The sequence below is a fragment of the Lutra lutra genome, chromosome 13 (genome assembly GCF_902655055.1).
Source record: "Lutra lutra chromosome 13, mLutLut1.2, whole genome shotgun sequence".
Taxonomy (NCBI): domain Eukaryota; kingdom Metazoa; phylum Chordata; class Mammalia; order Carnivora; family Mustelidae; genus Lutra; species Lutra lutra.
The window spans coordinates 3,209,376-3,215,802 of NC_062290.1; the positions used below are offsets into that span (position 1 = coordinate 3,209,376).

The window sequence follows — 6,427 nt, forward strand, 5'->3', positions numbered from 1 at the left end:
TTTATCACAATATCCTGTTTTCCTATATTTCTAACTCCCTGACATCACCGAAAAGCCTTACTCTAAATTGTTTTTTTTTTTTTAAAGATTTTATTTATTTATTTGACAGACAGAGATTGCAAGTAGGCAGAGAGGCAGGCAGAGAGAGAGGAGGAAGCAGGCTCCCCGCTGAGCAGAGAGCCTAATGCAGGGCTCAATCCCAGGACCCTGAGATCATGACCTGAGCTGAAGGCAGAGGCTTTAACCCACTGAGCCACCCAGGGCCCCCAAGCCTTACTCTAAATTGTATGAGCTGTCACTTCTTGGCCTTTTGGCTAAGGTCAAATGCAGCATCTGTTCTTATCAGTTTAAATCTGATTTTTTTTTACCTCTCACTTTATGGGGTGTGGTGATGCATGCATTAAAGGAAAGTTGGCACCAAGAAGATACTTAAAATTGCATTTTGAGTTTTTAAAAAAAAAGATAACATCTTTTTTGGTAATGTTTCGTTTCCATGTGATAAGAGTGCTGATTGCTGTATAGTGGATGATTTTCTCTCTCAAATCTGCACAAGTCACTCTTGGTTTCATAATGACGTCCTTCCACTCAACTAGGTATTTCTGGATATTTAATCATAAAGATGCATTAGAGGTTAAAATAATTACTATCGTGCCCACACTTGCAATGCTGTGAACCTATTGCTAAAAATAGGCTAGCTCTTCACACCTGTCAGAATGGCCAGAATGCAGAACGCTGACAACACCGAACGCGGGACCGCACGTGGAGCACCAGGAACTCGCAGTCGTTGATGGTGGGAATGCAGGCTGGTGCCGCCACGTTGGAAGAGAGTCTGTTTCTTACAAAACTAAGCATCCACTTACCATAGGATCCGGCAGTCATACTCCTTGGTAGTTAGTCAACAGAGCTGAAATTTTATATCCACACAAAAGCCTGCATATGAGTGTTAATAGCAGCTTTGTTCATAATTGCCAAGGTTTGGACGCGACCAAGTCCTCCTCAGCAGGTGGAAGGATAAATGAACCGTGGTGCCTCCAGACAAGGGACTGTCACTCAGCACTCTGAAGAAGTGAGCTCTCAAACTGTGAGAAGACATAAGGACACTTTAATGCATGTCACTAAGTGAAAGAAGCCAGTCTGAAAAGGATGTGTACTGTATGGCTTTAGCTATGAGACACGCTGGGAAAGGCAAAACTATGGCGACAGTAAAGAGATCAGAGACTGGGCGGGAGAGAGGACAGGGGTCCTGTCCAGGGGTGAGCACAGAGGATTTTGGGGGAGTGAAACTACTATGACACTAGAATGGTGGATACGCGTCATGACACGCTTGTCCAAACACACTGAGTGTACGCCACTGTGCGTGACCCTGACGCGCGCCCTGGACCTGGGTGGTGTGATGCGTCCGTGCAGGTCTGTCCAGTGTGACAAACGCACCATCTGCTGGCGATGGTGGTGGTGGTGGGGGGTGGGAGCGGACCGGGGTGCGGGGGAGACCTTTGTACTTTCTGCTGTGAGTCTAACCCTAAGTCTCCACAAAATAAAGACTTTTTAAAGAATACTGTTCTTTACTCCAATTATTGCTGGTATTTTAGCTTCACAATACACGGAAGTCCCCCATTTCCTTCAAAATATTTATTCTTGGGACGCCTGGGTGGCTCAGTTGGTTAAGCAGCTGCCTTCGGCTCAGGTCATGATTCCAGCGTCCTGGGATCGAGTCCCGCATCGGGCTCCTTGCTCAGCAGGAGCCTGCTTCTCCCTCTGCCTCTGCCTGCCATTCTGTCTGCCTGTGCTTGCTCTCTCTCCCCCTCTCTCTCTGACAAATAAATAAAATCTTTAAAAAAAAAATTTATTCTTCCCTCTGATTGTTTTTCTCCTTTCTTCTCCATTCTGGTCTTTCCTTCTAACACTTTGCACGTTTACTAAACTTGGAATCTGCCCAGTTAAGTGCTAAGCGGCCCAGTGTTCCTTGGCTGCAGCTTTAATTTAGGTCTTAATCAGCAAAACCCGCAGGAGAATGGAGGCATGTTAAACGTTAAGAGTGATAAGGAGGAAGCAGACGAGCAGTGGAAGCTCTGTGAGGACTGCGGGATAACATTTTCTGTGTAGAAATGTCTGCCAGAATCGGCCCCGTGACCGCTCTCCAGCCCACGAATCCCCCGCAGGTGCCCCAGTTAGTGCCTGTGCCCTTGAGCACAGCCCCTGGTCTGCACGCCCCTGCGCCCACAGCCGCCCCCTCAGGCTTTCTCCAGAACTAGCCCCCATTTCCCTGTTCACTGTCACCCTGTCTTCCCTGAACCCTATCCTTTCCGGACCAGGAACTTCCCTTCTGAGGGGCCCCCATTCCCTTCTGGTCTCCAGGCCGCAGTCCCAGTGGTTCTTCCAGTGCCTGAATCAGCAGGTTTGTTCCTCATGCCTCTCTTGCTCCTACTGCCTCAGGGTCCCCTCAGTCTGGCCACCCCTTCCTGACTGGGGACCCACGCAGGGCTGGGACTAGAAATCCCTAAGACCTTCTGCAGGTCTGAGACCAGACAGTGTAAGCGATTGGAGTCACAGGCTTGAGGGTGGAGAGCCCCAGGTTAGTCTAGACATCCTCTGAGGGATGGTCTGAAGGCGGAGAGCTGAGGTTGGTCTAGACATCCTCTCAGGGATGGTCTGAGGGCAGAGGGCCCAAGGTTGGTGTAGACGTCCTCTGAGGGATGGTCTGAAGGCAGAAAGCACTAGGTTAGTCTAGACATCCTCTGAGGGATGGTCTGAGGCCAGAGAGCCTCAGGTTGGGGTAGGCATCCTCCGAGGGATGGTCTGAGGGCGGAGAGCCGAGGTTGGTATAGACATCCTCTGAGAGATGGTATGAGGGTGGAGGGCCTGAGGTTGGTGGTGCAGATGTCGCCGGAGGGTCTGGCAGCTCTGTCAACTGCCATACTGATGGCATCATGGACAGGGCTAGTTTGGTTTGGTTTGTCTGGATTGCCTTCATCCTTCTCAGTGTCCTGGATCCTGGCTTCCATTTGGGGAATTCCTCTCCTCCTCAGGGTATGTCCTGGTGGGACTGCACATCTAAATGCTGTGCTCTCCCACGTGAGAAGCCACTGGATCATTGCAGCAGAATGATCAGCAGTAGGCATGTTCCATGACAGGGACCAGCCTGACCCACCCCTGGGATTCTGCGTCCAGGGGACTAGTGCAAACAGAGGAAGAGGGTTGCGGTCCACCTGGTCCAGAAGCACGTGGTTCCTGCCCTGGCTCCCACGATGTTTCTGCTCCCAGTTCCCCGGGCTTCTGTGGAATGTCCCACATGCTCCTGTGGTTCCCCTATTCTCAGCTCGGCTGACAGGGGTCCTGTGCTTGTAAGGGGTGACAGTAGCACAGTCTGTGTGCTCCCGGGCTGCGGGCCACGTACCATGTGGACATTCTCTCCCTCATGGATCCAGGGGCCCATTTCAGCGCAGTGTGGTCCAGGGACCTCATCTGGCGTCTACTCACTACAAACACAGAAAAGGCAAAAGAGAAACCAAACTGGTTGTTTCCATGGGTCGTGGTTAATGAAATCTGTGAACTTTCCTGGGCACCTGGTTACAAGAGCACAGGTTTTGTCAGACATACCGTGGTCGCGTGGGCCACGGGCTGTAGTGCGCTCCTTTCTGGCCGAAATCCTCATTAACAGGCTGTGGCTATCACCATGGGGGATGGAGGGGGGACCAGGGACTTTGCCTGACAGGCCTCTATGGATGGCTGCCTGAGTCCCACCTCACGCCAACCCCTCTGGGTGCTCTCTGTCCACACACAGAGCCCTCTTCCAGCGCCTCACAGAGCTGCTGCCTTCCATGTGTCGGCATGGTCTGTGCTCGGACAACGTCCCAGCCAGGGCATTGGGGAAACAGCCTCAGAAGAGAACAACTTGGAGGAAGCAGACTATCTTATTATTATTATTTCATGATTCATTGTTTACGTATAACACCCAGTGCTCCATGCAATAGGTGCCCTCCTTAGTACCCATCACCGGGCCAACCCATCCACCCACCCCTCTCCCCTCTAAAACCCTCAGTTTGTTTCCTGGAGTCCATAGTCTCTCATGGTTCGACTCCCCCTCAGATTCCCTCCCTTCATTTTTCCCTTCCTTCTCCAAATGTCCTCCATGTTATTCCTTATGTTCCACAAATAAGTGAAACCATATGATAATTGACTCTCTCTGCTTGATCTACTTCACTCAGCATAATCTCCATCCATGTTGAGGCAAAAGTTGGGTACTCCTCCTTTCTGATGGCTGAGTGATGATATTCCATTGTGTATATGGACCACATCCATTCGTCTGTTGAAGGGCATCTTGGTTCTTTCCAGTTTGGCTATTGTGGCCATTGCTGCTATGAACATTGGGGTGCATATGGCCCTTCTTTTCACTACATCTGTATCTTTGGGGTAAATATGCAGTAGTGTGATTGCTGGGTCATAGGGTAGCTCTAGTTTTAACTTTTTGAGGAACCTCCACACTGTTTTCCAAAGTGGCTGTACTACCTTGCATTCCGACCAACAGTGTAAGAGGCTTCCCCTTTCTCTACAACCTCTCCAACATTTATTGTTTCCTGCCTTGTCAGTTGTTGCCATTCTCACTGGTGTAAGGTGGTATCTCAGTGTGGTTTTGATTTGAATCTCTCTGATGGCTAATGATGATAAACATTTTTTCATGTGTCTGTTGGCCATTTGTATGTCTTCTTTGGCAAACTATCTGTTCATATCTTCTGCCCATTTTTTTACTTGATTATTTGTTTTTTGGGTGTTGAGTCTGAGAAGTTCTTTATAGATCTTGGATATCAGCCCTTTATCTGTAGCGTCATTTGCGAATATCTTCTCCCATCCTGTGGGTTGCCTCTTTGTTTTGTTGACTGTTTCCTTTGCTGTGCAGAAACTTTTGATCTTGATGAAGTCCTAAAAGTTCATTTTCGCTTTTTTCCCCCTGGCCTTTGGAGACATGTCTTGAAAGAAGTTGCTGTGGCTGATGTCAAAGAGATTACTGCCTATGTTCTCAAGGATTTTGATGGATTCCTGTCTCACATTGAGGTCTTTCATCCATTTAGAGTTTATCTTTGTGTGATGGTTGAGTTTCATTCTTCTACACATAGCTGTCCAATTTTCTCAGCACCATTTATTGAAGAGACTGTCTTTTTTCCGCTGGATATTTTTTCCTGCTTTGTCAAAGATTATTTGACCATAGAGTTGAGGGTCCATATCTGGGCTCTACTCCGTTCCATTGGTCTATGTGTCTGTTTTTGTGCCAATACCATGCTGTCTTGGTGATCCCAGCTTTGTTTTTTGTTTTTGTTTTTTTAAGACTTTATTTATTTATTTGACAGAGAGATCACAAGTAGGCAGAGAGGCAGGCAGAGAGACGGGGGGGAACCAGGCTCCCTGCTGAGCAGAGAGCCTGATGTGGGGGCTCAATCCCAGGACCCTGAGATCACGACCTGAGCCAAAGGCAGAGGCTTAACCCACTGAGCCACCCAGGTGCCCCGATCACAGTTTTGTGATATAGCTTGAAATCAGGCAATGTGATGCCCCCAGCTTTGTTTTTCTTTTTCAACATTTCCTTGGTGATTAGGGGTCTTTTCTGGTTCTGTACAAATTTTAGGATTGTTTGTCCCAGCACTTTGGAAAATGTCATCGGTATTTTGATCAGGATGGCGTTGAAAATATAGATTGTTCTGGGCAGTATAGACATTTTAACAATATTTATTCTTCCGGTCCATGAGCATGGAATGGTCTTCCATCTTTTTGTCTTCTTCAGTTTCTTTCACGAGTGTTTGGTAGTTTCTAGAGTATAGATCCTTCATCTGTTTGGTTAGGTTTATTCCAAGATATCTTATGGTTTTTGGTGCTATTGTAAATAGAATCAATTCCCTAATTTTTCTTTCTACAGTTACAGTGTTAGTGTTTAAGAAAGCAACTGATTTCTGTGCATTGATTTTGTATCCTGCCACATTACTGAATTGCTGTATGAGTTCTAGTAGTTTCGGGGTGGAGTCTTTTGGATTTTCCACATAAATTACCCTGTCATCTGCAAAGAGAGAGAGTTTGACTTCTTCTTTGCCAATTTGAATACATTTTATTTCTTTTTGTTGTCTGGTTGCTGTTGCTAGGACTTCTAGTACTATGTTGAACAATAGTGGCGAGAGTGGGCATCCTTGTCATGTTTTTGATCTTATGGGAAAGGCTCCCAGTTTTTCCCCATTGAGAATGATATTCACTGTGGGCTTCTCATAGATGGTTTTTATAAAATTGAGGAATGTTACCTCTATCCCTAAACTCTGAAGAGTTTTAATCAGGAAGGGATGCTGTATTTTGTCAAATGCTTTTTCCGCATCAATTGAGAGGACCATATGGTTCTTTTCTCTCCTCTTATTCATATGTTCCATCACATTGATTTGCGAATGTTGAACCA

The 6,427-nt window shown here is 47.2% G+C and overlaps 1 pseudogene; it reads left to right on the plus strand.

The window, feature by feature from the left end:
• The first annotated feature begins 294 nt into the window (after positions 1 to 294).
• Positions 295 to 460, plus strand: LOC125084200 (uncharacterized; annotated as a pseudogene).
• The last annotated feature ends 5,967 nt before the right edge of the window (positions 461 to 6,427 follow it).